The following is a 20572-nucleotide window of genomic DNA, read 5'->3' on the forward strand; positions in this document are numbered from 1 at the left end:
CTGTATGGCATTTCTTGTTAGTAAGGCAGGCAGAGACAACTCCAGAATGTCTTCACTCAAATTCCCTTTCATTTCTCTTCCAAGAGAGACCTGGCCATAACTTTTAAGTATCCACTTTACCAGTCAGAACTAGGTGCTTCCAGAGGAAATCTTCATCTTTTGTCAAATTATCCTATTCTCTCTACTAGTTGATTATTATAATCTTGCAAGGGCAATTTTTATTTAAAAGCAAATTTTAATGTAAAACCAGCTAATATGTAAGGAAAATCTGGGGAAATATGTTTGGAAATAGGTACGTAGGACACAGTGAAGTAGACAAATGGATTACTCACACCTCTACAAAACATGCAACCAATATTGGTCTTCCAATGTGTTATTCAATGTCTGGCTCCTCTTATTGCCTTAAGAATCCAAAGATTAACTTTAATTTTTAATTGTGGTGCTTCAGTATATCTTTTGGGTCACCATTCTGGGGATAAAAAAAATCATCTCCACATAACAACTCCTGCTTTGTAGTAGGAAGTCATGACTCAAAAGAGACGATCTAAGATTAGCAACTCTGCTCCACAACCAGAAACGCTGCCTGTAATTTGCAAGGGCAGACAATGGATTGACACAGCCCTCAACTTTTGCAATTCTGTACTATCAATCGTGAAGATACATCTGGTAAATGATTTGGGCACCAACAGTTCTACCACCACTAGAAGTGCCTGAGAAATACATAAAGAAAAAAAAAAGTAAGAGTGTACAGGAGGAAAGTTTAGTTCAACACAAGTAACTATGTGCTACTATTTTTCTCATATATTTTCATGGATTCACTGGGTAGTTCTGTTCTAGACCAGCTTGGCTGGGGCTGGATGGTCTGATGTGGCCTCACTCTCTAATCTAGCAGTTGGCTTGACACTCATGGGAGTCTAACCCAAGCTCATTCTGGTGATAGCAGGAAAATTCTGAGCAACCTAAGATGGGAGAGCCTAAGGTAAAAGTATTATTCGGGCATCTGCTTATATCATATTTGCTAATGTTCCCATTGACCAGAGCAAGTCACATGGCCAAGCCCAGATTCAAAGGCTGTGAAATTGACTCAGTTCTTCAAAGAACAGTTGAGAATTGCTAGCAATTTCTTCTTCTAGTGGTAAAGACATCATTGACTCAATTTCCTTCCTCTGAAAAAGTCCAAAAAATGGTCTTTTAGTTAGACAACTGTAAGTAATTTCATACTCATTATGGTGGAAAACATTACTATAATAAGCTTAGTTTTTCAAGTCCTTGAGGCTTAGCTCCTATTGATGGACAAAATCAAGGGATATCCTTGGGTTTTTAACATCCTTTAATTTACTATTAAAATTGACTAACCTCTGCCATAAATGATCTAGAAAAACAGTGAATGTATAAGTACTATTAGATGTGAAAATAGAGGCATAAACTACAGAGGCAATGTGATTACAGATACAAGAAAAAGTAGACAATTTTATGACAATTAAACTTGAGTTCTTAGGCAAATTGGAAAAGTTGCTTAAAATATTTCCAACTTAGACTGATTCAAGAAGAAAGAGAGATGGAAACAACCCAGATGTCCATCAGCTGCAGAACAGATAAAGAAATTGTGGCATAGGCATAGGCTGGAAGGAGAAAGCACAATGAAAGAAAAGTGAACTACCATTACAAGCAACAACGTAGATGAATCTCACAGACATGGTCGTCAGTGAAATAAGGCAGACGCCCCCAAGAACATAGTGTATGATTCCATTTATATGAAGTGCAAAGGCACAGCTAATCTGTGGTGACAGAAGTCAGAATAGTGCTCTCTTTAAGACAGAGGAAGAGACTGGAAAGTGTTCAAAGAAGCCAGCAGGAGTGCTGGACATTTATCTTGATATGGGTGGTGGTTACACAGGTGGATACATTTTTAAAAGTTCCTCAAGCTTTACACTTAAGGTTTGTTCGCTTTGTGCAAATTATACCTCTATAAAAAAAAAAATAGTAAATTTAAAAAAATTTAAGATGAATAGTTCTATCTGTTATAGTCTGCAGTTAAATGTCTTCCCACAAGGAAAACGGTGGGCCTGGAGAGTTGTGCAAATCAGTTATACCACCCATCTGGGAAAACTGTAATTCCAATTTTTACAAACATTCTTGCAAATCGAATAAGAGAATATTTCCCTTCTTTTTTGAAGCAGTATAACCAAAAGAGAGAGGGAGAGAGAGAGTGCGTGTGTGTGTGTGTGTGTGTGTGTGTGTGTGTGAGAGTGAGAGAGAGAGAGAGAGAGAGAGAGAGAAAATATGATAAGGGAAAATTAAAGACCAATCATGCTCATATACATACTGCAAAAAAAAAATTCTGAATAAAACATAAGCAAACTGAATTGAGAAGTATATAAGAAGCTTAAATCTTTTAAGTTGGCTTTATTCCAGAATTGCAAAATTGGTTTGAATTTTAAAAATATATTAATTCACCATAAAAATAGTCAAAATTCTTGTGAGTTTTTAGGACCAAAACCCTTAACAAACTAAAGAAGAAAACTTCTATAACTTGACAGTTTACAAAAGCAACATCATAAATAATAATAATCAGGATAAATAGCACTTTGGTTAAAATCAGGAGCAGTGCAAGAACACCTACTATCACAGCTTCTAATCAACATTTTACTAGCCAGTGCGTGAAAATAAGGAAAAGATAAACCAAAGCATAAGTACTGAAAATGATTATCAAATGTCACATATTTCTCTAAATAACAAAATCCAAAGACAAATATTTGACCTAGGTTCTGGAGAGAAGATGTACATATGATGAATGCTGCTCATCAATTTGGGGCTCTTTTTTCTAGGCACATACTACTTGACCCCTTGTCAAGTTAGAGGTGGCCACGTGACTTGCTTTAGCCAATGAAATATGAGCCACTGCCAGGGGAAAGCTACAAGGACCAGTGTGCAATTTCCTGTGCTCACTCTGCCACGTCCAGATGGTGCCTGCTCTGTCAGCCTCTTGCCCTGGCTGGGAAGACATAGATCAGAGTCTGCTTGCCAGCCCTACTGGACACAGCACGTGCGAAAAATAACTTTTATTGTTTAAAGGAATTTTTTGAAATCTTGGCGTTCTTTATTACTGCAGAATAATTTAGTTTAATACGAGTGATGCAAAGATCAACTGCACGTCTCTGTGACAGATAGAGGATGAAATAAACAAATTAGAAAATATGACTAAAAGATGCTATTCATATCACAAGGTACTTAAGAACAAATCTAAAAAATGCATTACTACTATGAAAAAAATCAAGTTTTACTGAATAACATTTAAGAGACCAAAAACAGAGAGAGAAATTATGTTCTTGGATTCAACGACTATCACGAGGATGAAGTTTTCATATGTTGTCTATTAATCCAATGCAATTCCTATGAAAAGCACAGCAGAGTTACGCATGGAACTTGCAAGAGCAAACAGCCGACAGTATCCAAGGCACTGCAAACATAGAAGATGAGGGACTTTGCTAACAGATATCAAGATGTATACAGGGCCATATAAACTAGGAGTGTGCAACATTAATGCAGAGATGGGGAAAAAAATCCGATAGAAACAGCAAGAACCACAGGAAAAGACTCACACATATATAGACTTATATTTGTCCCTGCATATCACTAAAAAAAGGATGAACTAGTTAGTAAATTTTACAAGGAAAATCAATTCCACTTACTGGAAAATAAAATGAAATTGGATCCCTACTTCTCACTATATATGAAAGTTACTTCGAGATAGATTGAGACCTAAACGTTTAGAGACAAAACTTGAAAATCTTTTGAAATTAAAGAAGATGCTTTAACCACCTTAAGATGGGAACATATTTCTTAAACTGGACACAAGTGCAAAACATAAAAGATAAATAAATGGGATTACATTAAAATCAAGAACTTCTGTTCATCAAATGTCCCCATAAAGGGAAAACCCAAGAAAACCTAAGCCACAACACTAGAGACATGTCACACATGTGATGGGAAAAGAATGAACACAGAGAATGCTTAAATAATCTCTGTGAATCGAAAGACGAATATTCCAATGCTTTTTAAAAAGACAGATGATATAAACAAGGATTTCAGAGAACAGTAAACATGAGGGGCCAATAAACTTACAGAAGGTATTGGACTTCATCAATATATACAGAGAGGCAAACTAAAACCACAATGAAATTTTATTTTACACACGCTAGATCATACAAATTTTATATTAGGACAATGCCAACCATTATGAAGGGTATGTAGCAAAATGAACTCTAAATATTTCAGGTGGAAGGGTAAATTAATGCAAATGCTCCAAAGAACAATTTGGCATATTTAGAAAAGGTGAAGCTGCCTATACTCTAAAAAACAGCACGTTCACACTTATGCACATTCATTAGAAAACCTTAGTGCTTTGCGCCAGGGGGCATATTCTGTATTTCACAGCAGTCGTTTCTGGTAATGCCAGAAAGCTGGAAGCCATTCAATGTCTATAATAAATATCAATAAATCATTGACATCTTCCTATGACAACAAATTCTGCTATCTGTTGATCTCTTTCTCGCTCTTCTTATTTCGTCTGCCTTTTTGTTCCCCCTGTGCTTCCTGATTTTCTATGATGTAAGTTGACTGTTGACACAGTTATCCAACCAAGTAACCAACCACAGGTTACAGTGGGGAAGCACGACGCATTGAGTATAATATTCTGATTCTAGGTTTTTATCTTTTCAACAGTTCATGGTAGCTGAGAACACCTAGCATCTATCATCGGGGATTTTTTCCAATTATATCCTTACCCTTTTTCACATTTGAAAATTCAGATGGCTAGTTCTCGGATAATTAAAGATGGGGTTAGAGTCATAACGGTCATCACAATAGATGCCGTATACTGAGTGTCTCACATGTAGCAGGCACCATACACATGATTTATACACGTGTGTGTATTTACATATACACACATAGCCATCTCATCTTTACTATAACTCTAGGAGGTAAGTGCTCTTACCTCATTTCACAAATGTGGAAATTGCAATTTGGAAGGGCTTGATTCTGTTTGTCTTTGCATCTTGAGAAATGAGCATGTCTAACAGGAGGGGCACTCAAACAATGTTTGATTTTTTAATTTCGTGTTCTTTTTTTTTATTGTATTTTTCTTGCCAGAATTGAAAACACTAGCTATTTTATAAAGACTGTATTAGTTTTGCCAATATAGAAACAATCTTTGTGCTTTCAAATTATAAAGAGATTAAATGACAAAAATGAATCTATCAAGTCATCAAAGTGCAATGTTTTTGACCAGTATGTCCTACTTATAGTGTAACAGCAGCACCAATATCAAGTGTGACTAGGATACAGGGGTGTCAACCTCAGGTTGTGGCCTGGGCTGCGGTCCTGTCAACCTGAAGGACTGAACCAAGATTATAAATCAAACAGGGTGGTGGTCCAGGCTAGGGGGTGGTTCAGGAAACATATACTACCCAGTAAGGAAGGTGCAGGACGGAGAGGCCGAGAGAACGAGAGAGATGTTAAAAGTAAATGACTTAGGCTTCCCTGGTGGCGCAGTGGTTGAGAATCCACCCACCAATGCAGGGGCAAGGGTTCGAGCCCTGGTCCAGGAGGATCCCACATGCCGCGGAGCAACTAAGCCAGTGCGCCACAACTACGGAGCCTGCACTCTACAGCCCGCGAGCCACAACTACTGAGCCTGCGCTCTAGAGCCCGTGAGCCACAACAAGAGAAGCCACTGCAGTGAGAAGCCCACGCACCACAACGAAGAGTAGCCCCCACTCACCACAACTAGAGAAAGCCCACGTGCAGCAACAAAGACCCAACACAGCCTAAATAAATAAATAAGTAAAAAAAAATTTATGTAAAAAAAAAAAGTAAATGACTGAGTTGGTAAGTGGGTACAGTAACTCGGATAGAGAGGACCATGGCTGCTAGCATTAGCAGACTCTTCCTGAGACAGAGGACAGTGTAAGCCAATACCCAGTCTGGAAGTAGACATAGCCAGGCGGAGGAGGACCCAGTCAGATGGATATGCCCTGACATATGTTTAAAGTACATTTAATAAGATGAGGAAAAACTGAGTTTCTTCTCTCCTCCACTCCATACATTTTCTCTTTTAAAATTACACAATGTGTGAACACTGTAAAAAAGATTTTTTAAGCAATATGAGGAGACAAAATTGAAGACTTCATCCACACCCCACCATCATCTCTTCATTAAGCCTCTGTTAGAATCTTTTTGACCTTCTTCTACAAGCATGAAGTATGTATATTCTACACCAATCAGATTCCACATTGTGAAAATTTCAGCAAAATGCTTCCTATTTTTGGAAAATTCCCATCCATTTTCTTTTGCAATTTTCTGAACCAATACAATCCCTTACAATGCTTAAAATTCAGAGCATAAAGTAAATCATTTTCCTTGAATAGTAATAGTTCACACATTATTTGATTTCTAAAGTCTTAAACTAAGGTACTTACTGATAAAGTAAGAATAAATCTAAGTATCATGCGAGTCAAAGTGACACGTGACCTAAAGGTGAAAGTTTAAAGGGTCAGTGCTGGAGGGGCCCTCTCCTCTGATTTTCTGGTTATATGGATACAGAACAATCATCATCCAGGTCTCTGAATAACTACACCTAGATCACGCAGACAACCTGCAATGGACATGTAACATGCAGGACATGTAGCATGAATGAGAGATAAACCCATGTGGTTTTAAGCCACTGAGATCCTAGGATTGCTTGTTATGACAGTAGGGACTACCCTCTGTGATACACAGGGCCTGCTGCATTTTCTTATACAGCTATACCTGCAGCATGAAAATTGCCGACACTCCTATCAAATGTACTTGCAAACAAGGCTGGTGCATTCAATGGACAACTAATGACCTAATTTGCATCCATAAAAACCCATATCCTTCAGTCAGTGAGCACAGTTGACCCCGCAGAGTAAAAGCATCTACCTGTAGTGCCTGGAAGGGAGTGACTGCATCTTTAATTCTTCAGGCACACTGAGGAGGCAGCAGCTCTTTGGCCCCCAAGAGGCTAGAAGTCCTTTAATAATGTTGCATCCAGTTGGTTGGCAAACGGGTATCAAAACAAAAACACAAAAAACTGGTCGCAATCTTCTCAGATGGGTCTTAGAAAAGGAGACAGTTTATTCCAGCAAGGAAAACTGTTTGAGAGAAAGAGAAACCTCCCCCAAGAAAAGGGCCTGTAAGAAGAAGACTACAGGTAAGGACACGCTGGAATGTAAGGATAAAGAAAGTACGTAAGGCAGTAGCAAGTGAGATCAGAGAAGACAACCAGAAACAAGGGGATCGTTTGTGAAGCAGCGTTACTGCCAGTCACACACCCCATCTAGTAGGGCAACTAGGAAGGCCCCTTTATACCACCCCCATTAGTTCAGTTCAGTCTTAGGCAGAAGCTACATCTGAATTCGAGGATAACACCAATAGCCCATAGAAGGGAAATCTCCTTCCTCGGAGTGGGTTAGAGATGCACCCACAGGCTCACCCACGGGCTCAATGGAAGTTGACTTCTTGGAATGCTGTGATCCTCAAGGCCAGGCCTAAAATCCCCAGAATGGAGCACTTGCCTCCTAGAGAACGACAGAAACGTCAGGCACGCCACAGCACTATCCAATAGAGAAGCTAGTAACCTGCCCTGAGGGAGGCGAGCCCTCGGACTTAGGAGACCACAGTGGAAGATGTTTCACAGTCGGAAGAGGCAGTCACTGAAAAGATGAGCAAAGCACCACACCTTGCTGGTGAGGCTCAGCCCTATCCCCGTAAGATGTTGAGAAGCTGGTGAGGGACACAGTATGTCTCAGGGGTATTTCCAAAAAAAAAAGATACGGTTAAATGAACGGCCCACATACCCACCATCACCTGGAGCATTGTGACAGGTAGGACCATTTAGTGGGTAAGAATGCAAGCTCCAGAGACAGCCTGGGTTAGAACCCTGACTCTACCCCCTATATTTGCTGTGTGTTCTTGGACAGGTTACTTAACCTCTGTTTTTCAGCTTCCTCATCTGTAAAATGGGAATATTACCTACCTCCTAGGGTTGTTGGGGGATTAAATGTAGAGAACATAGACTAGTTTTTCACTGTTAGCTTTCTTTATATATTTTTTTTTCCAATTTATAGCTACTGAGTTTTTCTGTAATTGTACATCCAAAGACAATAGAGAGAATAAGTACATTTGGAGGAAATACTACCAGACATTTTTCTATCATTAGATTTCAAACACTTTTATAGATTATCTCATTTGATCTTTATAACAACACTACAGACTGGACACAGACAGTATCACTCCCAAAATACACATGAAGAAAAAGATAATCTGGGTTTACATCGCTTGATGGGCAAGTGGCAAAGCCCAGATTAACTGGACTGGACCTAGTACCTGTCATCTTATTCGAAGGCCGAACTCAGAGGTTTCGTGAAATGCTGGGGTATTGAATGATGTCTTGAGAATTAATGGTTTTTATAGATAGAGGAGAACACAATGAGCCTTTCAAGTGATAGGAACAACATAAGTGAAGACACCTAGTTTAGAATAAGCTTGTCCTACATTTACAGGACATGTATTTCCTATAGAAATACATAAATACAATTCATTGCTCTAAAGTAGATTATATCCGATTTCCAAATTTTTCTGAGAATGTTCAAAGCATTAGCAAGGGTATTATAAATAACTTGGGGAGCCTCTGGTTTTTATTCAGTTTCTAGGTCCTAGCCATTCTCATTCTACTGCCTTGATCAAAATTGTTGAACACATGTTCTTATAGTTCGTAAATTATGCATACCCTCAGATGGCCCAGGAACTGCATTTGTTTGAAGCACAAAAGCTTCACGTGGATATTTCAGGTTGCGCTGGGACACGTGGGGAACTTGATACCGTTGATAGCGTGTGGCAGGCCATCTAACTCCTGTCCATTCTTTCTCCTCGTGCTGGGCAAGGGCCAAGACTGAGCCTGGCAGGTGAATTCAAGATTGGCTTCCTAGAGCTGAGCCTGGCAGGGACGTAACAGCTGCCAGGCCGTACGGGACAGGTAGCGGCCGGCAAGTTAATAGCTAGCGAGCAGGACAAATAGGTGGGTGCGGGTCTGAAAATGAAAATGACACAGTGTGAGGGAAGGACAGCAGGCAAGCAGAGCACAGGACGGAGCTCCAGCCAGACAGGCAATCGGCAATAATTAAGGCTCAAGTTTCTGCAAAGAGCCCCGTTCCTCAGAATCAGGTGCCTCCCTCTTTACAAGGGGGAAAGCCCTGGATTGCCTGAAACCCATGGGTGTGCTATTTCAACATGCTTTTGAGAAAGTGCCGTCGCAGGGAGGGAGGAAACATGAAGACACAGCAGGTTTCAGGGCACAGTGAGCTAAGCAGGGAGGGTGGTACATCTGGTCTTAGAAACTCAACCCAGCTGAATAACCCCTAAAGCACTCCCAAAGAGAAAAAAAAAAAAAAAAAAATGTGTGCTACACTTAGAATGAAAGAGAAGACGTAAAAATCATGATGGGAAGAAAAATTATTTTGCTTAGGAGAAAACGCCAATATTATGTGTTTGAGAGCTCTTTTGTCTTAATTTAGGGAAAATAATATGGAATCTGCTGCATCAGTGGACTTTTCTAAAAGGTCTCTGTAACTCTCCATGTAATTTACTTATGTGGTTTATTAGTATAATTTTTAGGTTCAGAAGTCAAAGGCCTCAAGAAAAGAGCAAGAGTTAGAAAAATGATGAGGATAATAAAATTTGAGCAAAATACATTTGCAGAATAGTTTCTAAAAGTTATGTAAACACTATCATTATCAGCAAAACTGAAACAGACAGTTTGAGAAATAAGAGATTTTACTGAAAAGAAAATTGCTTGTGAGGGAGGTGACGTGAGGCTCAACTCTGATGGGACTATTGTTAGGGTTTGAACGCAAACCCAGGTCTCCTGATGACCAGACCAGAATGATTTCTACCTCGTTCCATACCCAAGAACAGATTTGATTACATGTGATTTTGCATATATGTAAAATTACAGATTTTGCATATACACAAAATCAACAGTTCATAAAGAAGAATTAAGGAACATGAGTATGTGAGCAATCCCTTTGTAATAATAACAATACTAACAACGTTATAAGTGTTAAATGAGTGTACAGTACGTATCAGGCATCACGTTGGAAAAACTATCTCATCTATCTATACAAAAACCTCCAGCAATAATGAACATTACTTGAGATATCAGGATGCTGGGACCAGGATATTAAGGAATTTATTAAAGAACGACAATATTTAGGAAGAAATACAAGATTCAAATCGAGCTCCCTCTAAATCTTTACCAAATGCCACATTGTCATTTAAAGCAATGATCTCAGAACATTCTCGTGTTAGACCTCTTCTTGATATTCTACATGTACCCTTAAAGTAATTTAGGAGGTACTGAGCATCTACAGTCTACCAGGCACTGTGCTACACTGACTGATGAATGGATACCAATTCTAAGAAAACCCTTGAAATTAAGAATTGGCCTTTTGCTTAAAAAAAAAAAAAAGAAAAATGAAGGATTTTATTTTAGGAGAGAAGAGAAAGTCCTTAGTTTAACTGAGATCCACAGATGCAGCCCCTTTTGGCTGTAGGGTGTTCAGATGCCTCCAGTTCTGTTGTTTGAGAATCACAATAATAGAGCACATTCAGAAGGATCATCTGAGAAAAAGCCAGGAAGTTGGGGGGAAAAAATGAGGAGTAAAGCACAGTTTTAAATGAGTACTTGATAAGATTAAAGTTATTGGCAATAAGGGAGCCACTTTATGTAGGGGCAAATGAATCAACTCTAATTTTAACCTAAAATACCACTATAGGGGCAGTAAAATTCTTTCTACTTGGATAAATACTCTCTATTTGAATTACAGCTTGCAGTGAAAATGTAATAAAAATGTAACTTGACAAGACGCTATGACCACAAAAAAGGAGCTCTTTGTCAGTCAGCTGCAGGACTGGCCACCAGAATTGAAATGGAACTAGAGTAAAATCTGCAAAGGATCCATCAAAAGCAGGGTAGAGGGCTTCCCTGGTGGCGCAGTGGTTGGGAGTCCGCCTGCCGATGCAGGGGACACGGGTTCGTGCCCCGGTCTGGGAAGATCCCACATGCCGCGGAGCGGCTGGGCCCGTGAGCCATGGCCACTGAGCCTGCGCGTCCAGAGCCTGTGCTCCGCAACAGGAGAGGCCACAGCAGTGAGAGGCCAGCGTACCACAAAAAAAAAAAAAAAAAAAAAAAAAAAGCTGCTGCTGCCGCCACCAAGAGGCCTGTCTGCGAGCACAGGTCACTATCCACACCTCCCCTTCCGGAGCCTGTGCAGCCCGCCACTGCCAGGAGGCTACAGTGCTGGACCCCCTATGGCAAACAACTAGCAAAACAGGAACACAACCCTACCCATTAGCAGAGAGGCTGCCAAAACCCATAATAAGGTCACAGGCACCCCAAAATACACCACCGGATGCAGTCCTGCCCACCAGAAAGACAAGATCCAGCCTCATTCACCAGAACACAGGCACCAGTCCCCTCCACCAGGAAGCCTGCACAACCCACTGAACCAACATTAGCCACTGGGGACAGACACCAAAAACAACGGGAACTACAGAACTGCAGCCTGCGAAAAGGAGACCCCAAACACAGTAAGTTAAGCAAAATGAGAAGACAGACCATCAGACCAAACAAATGAAGAGGAAATAGGCAGTCTACCTGAAAAAGAATTCAGAGTACTGATAGTAAAGATGATTCAAAATCTTGGAAATAGAATGGAGAAAATACAAGAAACGTTTAACAAGGATCTAGAATAACTAAAGAGCAAACAAACAACGATGAACAACAAAATAAATGAAATTTAAAATTCTCTAGAAGGAATCAATAGCAGAATAACAGAGGCAGAAGAATGGATAAGTAACCTGGAAGATAAAATAGTGGAAATAACTACCACAGAACAGAATAAAGAAAAAAGAATTAAAAGAATTGAGGACAGTCTCAGAGACCTCTGGGACAACATTAAACGCACCAACATTAGAATTATAAGGGTCCAAGAAGAAGAAGAGAAGAAAAGGGACTGAGAAAATATTTGAAGAGATTATAGTTCAAAACCTCCCTAATATGGGAGAGGAAATAGTCAATCAAGTCCAGGAAGCACAGAGAGCCCCATACAGGATAAATCCAAGGAGAAACACACCAAGACACATATTAATCGAACTATCAAAAATTAAATACAAAGAAAAAATATTAAAAGCAGCAAGGGAAAAGCAAGAAATAACATACAAGGGAATCCCCATAAGGTTAACAGCTGCTGTTTCAGCAGAAACTCTGCAAACCAGAAGGGAGTGGCAGGACATATTTAAAGTGATGAAAGGGAAAAACCTACAACCAAGATTACTTTACCCAACAAGGATCTCATTCAGATTCGACAGAGAAATTAAAACCTTTACAGACAAGCAAAAGCTAAGAGACTTCAGCACCACCAAACCAGCTTTACAACAAATGCTAAAGGAACTTCTCTAGGCAGGAAACACAAGAGAAGGAAAAGAACTACAATAACAAACCCAAAACAATTAAGAAAATGGTAATAGGAACACACATATCAATGATTACCTTAAAGATAAATGGATTAAGTGCTCCAACCAAAAGACATAGACTGGCTGAATGGATACAAAAACAAGACCCGTATGTATGCTGTCTACAAGAGAACCACTTCAGACCTAGAGACACATACAGACTGAAAGTGAGGGGATGGAAAAAGATATTCCATGCAAATGGAAATCAAACGAAAGCTGGAGTAGCAATTCTCATATCAGACAAAATAGACTTTAAAATAAAGACTTCTACAAGAGACAAAGGACATGGCATGATGATCAAGGGATCAATCCAGGAAGAATATAACAACTGTAAATATTTATGCACCCAACATAGGAGCACCTCAAAACATAAGGCAAAGGCTAACAGCCATGAAAGGAGAAATAAACAGTAACACAATCATAATAGGGGACTTTAACACCACAATTTAACCAATGGGAAGATCTTCCAAAATGAAAATAAATAAGGAAACACAAGCTTTAAATGACACATTAAACAAGATAGACTTAATTATAATTTATAGGACATTCCATCCAAAAACAACAGAATACCTTTTCTTCTCAGGTGCTCACAGAACATTCTCCAGGAGATATCGTATCTTGGGTCAGAAATCAAGCCTTGGTAAATATAAGAAAATTGAAATCACATCAAATATCTCTTCCGAACACAATGCTATGAGACTAGTTATCAATTACAGGAAAAAATCTGTAAAAAATACAGACACATGGAGGCTAAACAATACACTAATGAATAACCAAGAGATCACTGAAGAAATCAAAGAGGACATCAAAAAATACCTAGAAACAAATGACAATGAAAACATGATGACCCAAAACCTATGGGATGCAGCAAAAGCAGTTCTGAGAGGGAAGTTTATAGCAATACAATACTACCTCAAGAAACAAGAAACATCTCAAATAAACAACCTAACCTTACACCTAAAGCAATTAGAGAAAGAAGAACAAAAAAACCCCAAAGTTAGCAGAAGGAAAAAAATAATAAAAATCAGATCAGAAATAAATGAAAAAGAAATGAAGGAAACAACAGCAAAGATCAATAAAACTAGGGCTTCCCTGGTGGCGCAGTGGTTGAGAGTCCACCTGCCGATGCAGGGGACACAGGTTTGTGCCCCGGTCCGGGAAGATCCCACGTGCCGCGGAGCGGCTGGGCCCCATGAGCCATGGCCGCTGAGCCTGCGCATCCGGAGCCTGTGCTCCGCAGCAGGAGAGGCCACAACAGTGAGAGGTCCGTGTACCACCAAAAAAAAAACAGAAAACAAAAAACAATAAAACTAAAAGCAGGTTCTTTAAGAAGGTAAACAAAATTGATAAACCATTAGCCAGACTCATCAAAAAAAAAGGGAGAACACTCAAATCAATAGAATTAGAAATGAAAAAGGAGAAGTAACAACTGACACTGCAGAAATACAAAGGATCATGAGAGATTACTGCAAGCGACTATATGCCAATAAAATGGACAACCTGGAAGAAATGGACAAATTCTTAGAAAAGCACAACCTTCCAAGACTGAACCAGGAAGAAATAGAAAAAATAAACAGGCCAATCTCTAAGATCCTCTATCTGTTCCTCTAAGAGCAGGAACAAGACAAGGTTACCCACTCTCACACCACTATTATTCAACATAGTTTTGGAAGTTTTAGCCACAGCAATCAGAGAAGAAAAAGAAATAAGAGGAATCCAAATCAGAAAACAAGAAATAAAGCTGTCACTGTCTGCAGATGACATGATACTATACATAGAGAATCCAAAAGATGCTACCAGAAAACTACTACAGCTAATCAATTTGGTAAAGTAGCAGGATACAAAATTAATGCACAGAAATCTCTTGCATTCCTATACACTAATGATGAAAAATCTGAAAGAGAAATTAAGGAAATTCTCCCATTTACCATTGCAACAAAAAGAATAAAATACCTAGGAATAAACCTGCCTAAGGAGAAAAAAGACCTGTATGCAGAAAACTATAAGACACTGATGAAAGAAATTAAAGATGATACAAACAGATGGAGCGATATACCATGTTTTGGACTGGAAGAATCAACGTTGTGAAAATGACTATACTACCCAAAGCAATCTACAGATTCAGTGCAGTCTCTATCAAACTACCAATGGCATTTTTCACAGACCTACAACAAAAAATTTCACAATTTGTATGGAAACACAAAAGACCCCAAATAGCCAAAGCAATCTGGAGAAAGAAAAACGGAGGTGGAGAAATCAGGCTCCCTGACTTCCGACTATACTACAAAGGTACAGTAATCAAGACAGTATGGTACTGGCACAAAAACAGAAATACAGATCAATGGAACAGGATAGAAAGTCCAGAGGTAAACCCACACACATATGGTCACCTTATTTTTGATAAAGGAGGCAAGGATATACAATGGATAAAAGACAGCCTCTTCAGTAAGTGGTTCTGGGAAAACTGGACAGCTACATGTAAAAGAATGAAATCAGAACACTTCCTAACACCATACACAAAAATAAACTCAAAATGGATTAAAGACCTAAATATAAGGCCAGACACTTTAAAACTCTTAGAGGAAAACATAGGCAGAACACTCTATGGCATAAATCACAGCAAGATCCTTTTTGACCCACCTCCTAGAGAAATGGAAATAAAAACAAAAATAAACAAATGGGACTGAATGAAACTTAAAAGCTTTTGCACATCAGAGGAAATCATAAACAAGACAAAAATACAACCCTCAAAATGGAAGATAATATTTGCAAACGAAGCAACTGACAAAGGATTAATCTCCAAAATTTACAAGCAGCTCATGCAGCTCAATATCAAAAAAAAACAAACAACCCAATCCAAAAATGGGCAGAAGACCTAAATAGACATTTCTCCAAAGAAGATATACAGATTGCCAACACCACATGAAAGGATGCTCAACATCACTAATCATTAGAGAAATACAAATCAAAACTACAATGACCTCATACCAGTCAGAATGGCCATCATCAAAAAATCTGCAAACAGTAAATGCTGGAGAGGGTGTGGAGAAAAGGGAACCCTCTTGCACTGGTGGTGGGAATGTAAATTGATACAGCCACTATGGAGAACAGTATGGAGGTTTCTTAAAAAACTAAAAATAGAACCACTATATGACCCAGTATTTCCACTACTGGACATATACGCTGAGAAAACCAAAATTCAAAGAGTCATGTCCAGAATGTTCATCACAGCACTATTTACAATAGCCAGGACATGGAAGCAGCCTAAGAGTCCATCGGCAATTGAATGGGTAAGAAGATGTGGCAGGTATATACAATGGAATATTACGCAGCCATAGAAAGAAATGAAACTGATTTATTTGTGGTGACCTGGATGGACCTAGAGTCTGTCATACAGAGTGAAGTAAGTCAGAAAGAGAAAAACAAATACTGTATGCTAACACATATATATGGAATCTAAAAAAAACACAAAATGGTTCTGAAGAACCTAGGGTCAGGACAGGAATAAAGACGCAGACGTAGAGAATGGACTTGAGGACAAGGGGAGTGGGAAGGTTAAGCTGGGACAAAGTGAGAAATTGGCATGACATACATACACTACCAAATGTAAAATAGATAGGTAGTGGGAAGTATCCGCATAGCACAGGGAGATCATCTTGGTGCTTAGTGACCACCTATAGGGATGGGATAGGGAAGGTGGGAGGGAGACACAACACGGAGGAGATTTGGGGATATATGTATTTGTATAGCTGATTCACTTTGTTATAAAGCAGAAACTAACACATCATTATAAAGCAATTATACTCCAATAAAGGTTTAAAAAAAAAGCCTACAAATAATAATACACTGTTGGTGGGAATGTAAGTTGGTACAGCCACTATAGAGAACAGTATGGACTTTCCTTAAAAAACTAAAAATAGAATTACCATAGGATCCAGCAATCCCACTCCTGGGCATATAACTGGACAAAACTATAATATGAAAAGATACATGCACCCCAGTGTTCATAAAAGCACTGTTTACAATAGCCAAGACATGGAAACCACATAAATGTCCATCGACAGAGGAATGGATACTGAAGATGTGGTATATATACACAATGGAATATTACTCAGCCATAAAAAAGAATGAAATAATGCCATTTGCAGCAACATGGATAGACCTAGATATTATCATATTAAGTGAAGCAAGTCAGAAAGAGAAAGATAAATACCATATGATATCACTTACACGTGGAATCTAAAATATGACACAAATGAACTTTTATGCAACAGAAACAGACTCACAGACATAGAGAACAGACTTGTGGTTGCCAAAGGGGATGTGGGATGGGAGAGGGAAGGACTGGGAGTTTGGGGTTAGCAGATGCAAACTATTATATATTGAATGGATAAACAACAAGGTCCTATTGTACAGCACAGGGAACTATAATCAATATCCTGTGATAAAGCACAATGGAAAAGAATATATAAATATAAAACCGAATCACTTTGCTGTACAGCAGAAATTAACACAACATTGTAAATCAACTATACTTTAATAAAATTTTAAAAATGAAAAAAACCATAAAATCACATGTATGGGTAAATATAAATACACTAGTGTACAAAACAACAGAAGTGATGTTTTGTGACATTTAAATTGAATAAAGTAAATCAATTTAATGACAAAAGTAAAACAAAAATTTCGATGGAATAAGCAAAGTTAGAGTTTATCACTAACTGAAAAAGTATTAATTTATATTTGTGAAATCAAGGATTCATATTTTCATTTGTTGTGTGACTACGAAAAGAATAGAAAAAATGTAACTATAAGCTGGTAGAGAGAAAAATGGAATAATGTAAAATTTTCAAACAATCCAAAGAGGGCAAGATAGGAAAAAAAAGAACATAAAACAAGTAGGAGAATATAAAACAAACTGCAAGAAGAATGCGTAAGTACATAAATGTTAAAGGATTATATAGTTAAATTAAAAGACCATGATTATCAGCTTATATGCTACTTACAGGATATTGTAGTAAGATAAAAAAATAAAAGGATGGACAAAGATATACCAGCAAACACTAACTAAATGAATCTGGGGTAGTTATAATAAAATTTTCAGAAAATGTAAACTTTAAGAAGCATTTTTAGGGATAAAGAGGTACATATGTGATACTAAAAAGTCAATTAACAAGAACATAAGAAATTATAAATGTATATGTTTGTAGTTCAATTCCCAATATAGATATTTGACAGAATTAAAGGAGAAATAGGCAAATGCACAGTCATAAGCAAAGGATTTTACTCCACCTCTTAGTAATTAATAAACATATCAGTAACAATTAAAAAGATATTTTTAGCAAAATTAATAAACTTAACCTAATCAACATATAGAGAGCACTGTGGCCAACCATGCTAGAACTGACATTTTCAAATACAAATAGAATATGTACCAAAGCTTTTCCTATGTTTGGCCATGAAGCAGTTCTCAACAAGTTTCAAGAGATTCAAGTAAACCAGGACGTTTATCAGACTACAGTAAAATTAAGCTATAAGTCAATAACAAAGATATTCAGAAAATCCCTAAGTGTTTGGAAATGAAGTAACAGTAATTTACAGACCAAAGGTAAATTTACAGACCAAAGGTAAATCACAAAATGGATGTTAGAAAACATTTTGAGCTTAACAATAATGACAATAAAACGTCAAAATCTCCTTAAAGGGAAATGAAGAGCCTAAATGCATATATGATAAGATTAAAAGTCAATTACTTACGCAATCAAGCTCAAGCAATTGGAAGGAAATAATTTGAACACCCTCCCCCAAAAGAAAAAGGAAAGTAATTAACCAGTGAGCACAAATCTATGCAAAGAATATTGTACAACAGAGAAAAATCAAGAAAACCGAAACTCATTTCTTTGAAAAGACCAATAAAATTGATAATTAATGGATCAAGAGAAAAATGAAAGATGAAGAATTTACCAATAACAAGTGAATACCCTGCAAAACCTACAGATACTAAAAGGAAAATAAGGTGACATTATTAGTATCTTTATCCCAATAAATTTGGGAAATTAAACTGAGAAAATTCTTAGAAAAAGAAATTTATCTAAAAGCTGATACTCTGTATACATTAAAGAAAGTGAATCTGTAGTTGAAAATTTTCCCACAAAGAACTTTCCATACACTTTACCAGGAAATTCTTCTAAACACTTAAGATATGTCATCATTATTACACAAATTCTTCCAGAGACTAGATAAAGAAAGAACACGTTCCAACTAATTTTAAGAGGCTAAAACCTTCAAGGATATAAAAAAAGGAACTCTGCATGCCAGTCTCTCTCCTGATGTGCAGAAATCTGGAAAAATATTAGCACACATAATCTAAAGTGTGTATGAGGTACAAAACATCAGAATCAAGCTGAATTTATTTCTAAAATGCAAACTGATTTACCTTTCTGATAACTAATCAACGTAATTTGCCATATTAACTTAATAAAAGAGAAATCCCACGTGATCAGTCACAGATAAACCATTTGATAAAAATGCAATATCCATGCTTGATTTTAAAAAAAAAGAAAAACTCTTAGCTAGGAATAGAAGAGAGTTTCTTTATCCATTAAGAATACCAACCCCCCCCAAATGTAAACTGATATAGCCACTATGGAGAACAGTATGGAGGTTCCTTAAAAAACTAAGAATAGAACTACCATATGACCCAGCAATCCCACTACTGGGCATATACCCTGAGAAAACCATAATTCAAAAAGAGTCATATACCACAATGTTCATTGCAGCACTATTTACAATAGCCAGGACATGGAAGCAGCCTAAATGTCCATTGGCAATTGAATGGATAAAGAAGATGTGGCACATATGTACAATGGAATATTACTCAGCCATAAAAAGAAACGAAATTGAGTTACTTGTAGTGAGGTGGATGGATCTAGTGTCTGTCATACAAGAGTGAAGTAAGTCAGAGAGAGAAAAACAAATACTGTACGCTAACATATATATATATGGAATCTAAAAAAAAAAATGGTTCTGAAGAACCTAGGGGCAGGGCAGGAATAAAGACACAGACGTAGAGAATGGACTTGAGGACATGGGGAGGGGGAAGGGTAAGCTTGGACGAAGTAAGAAAGTGGCATGGACATATATACACTACCAAACGTAAAATAGATAGCTAGTGGGAAGCAGCCGCATAGCACAGGGAGATCAGCTCAGTGCTTTGTGACCACCTAGAGGGGTGGGATAGGGAGGGTGGGAGGGAGACGCAAGAGGGAAGAGATATGGGGATATATGTATATGTATAACTGATTCACTTTGTTATAAAGCAGAAACTAACAATACTGTAAAGTAATTATATTCCAATAAAGATGTTTAAAAAAAAAAGCCAAATATACACACACACACACACACACACGAAGAAAACACACAATACTGGAATGTGGGCACTCAATAAACTCTGGTGGACTGGTACAAAAAAAAAAAGAAAAGAAAAAAACACCAATCCCCCAAAATAGCAATATAGCAGATACCTACTTAATAATATGTACATTTTCATTGTCGCCATTTCTGTTCATCATTAAACTCAAAATCCAGGCCAGCACAACAAGGTAAATGAAAGCAATAAATGGTATCAATGTGGGAAAGGGAGAAATACACCTGTCAGTGGTCACAGATATTAATGAGTGTGTGGAAAATCCAAAAGACTCTACAAACTATTAAAAGCAATGACTAAATTTAGCCAAGTGATTGGATATAAGATCAAAACATAAATATGAATTACATAATTACAAAACATAAAAAATCAAATTTTATATAACAGCATGAAATTAAAACATAAAATTTAAAAATTAGCATTAGAGTAGCTTAGACAAACCAGAGAAACAACTTTAATGAAAAACACAGAAATTCATGAAATTTTATTTTGATAAGTAAAATAAGTCCAATAAATTGAGACCTGGACCATGTTCATGAACTGAAAGATTCA

Source organism: Aethalodelphis obliquidens, unplaced genomic scaffold, assembly GCF_003676395.1.
Source record: "Aethalodelphis obliquidens isolate GAN/ISIS:26980383/991018 unplaced genomic scaffold, ASM367639v1 scaffold24, whole genome shotgun sequence".
NCBI lineage: Eukaryota > Metazoa > Chordata > Mammalia > Artiodactyla > Delphinidae > Aethalodelphis > Aethalodelphis obliquidens.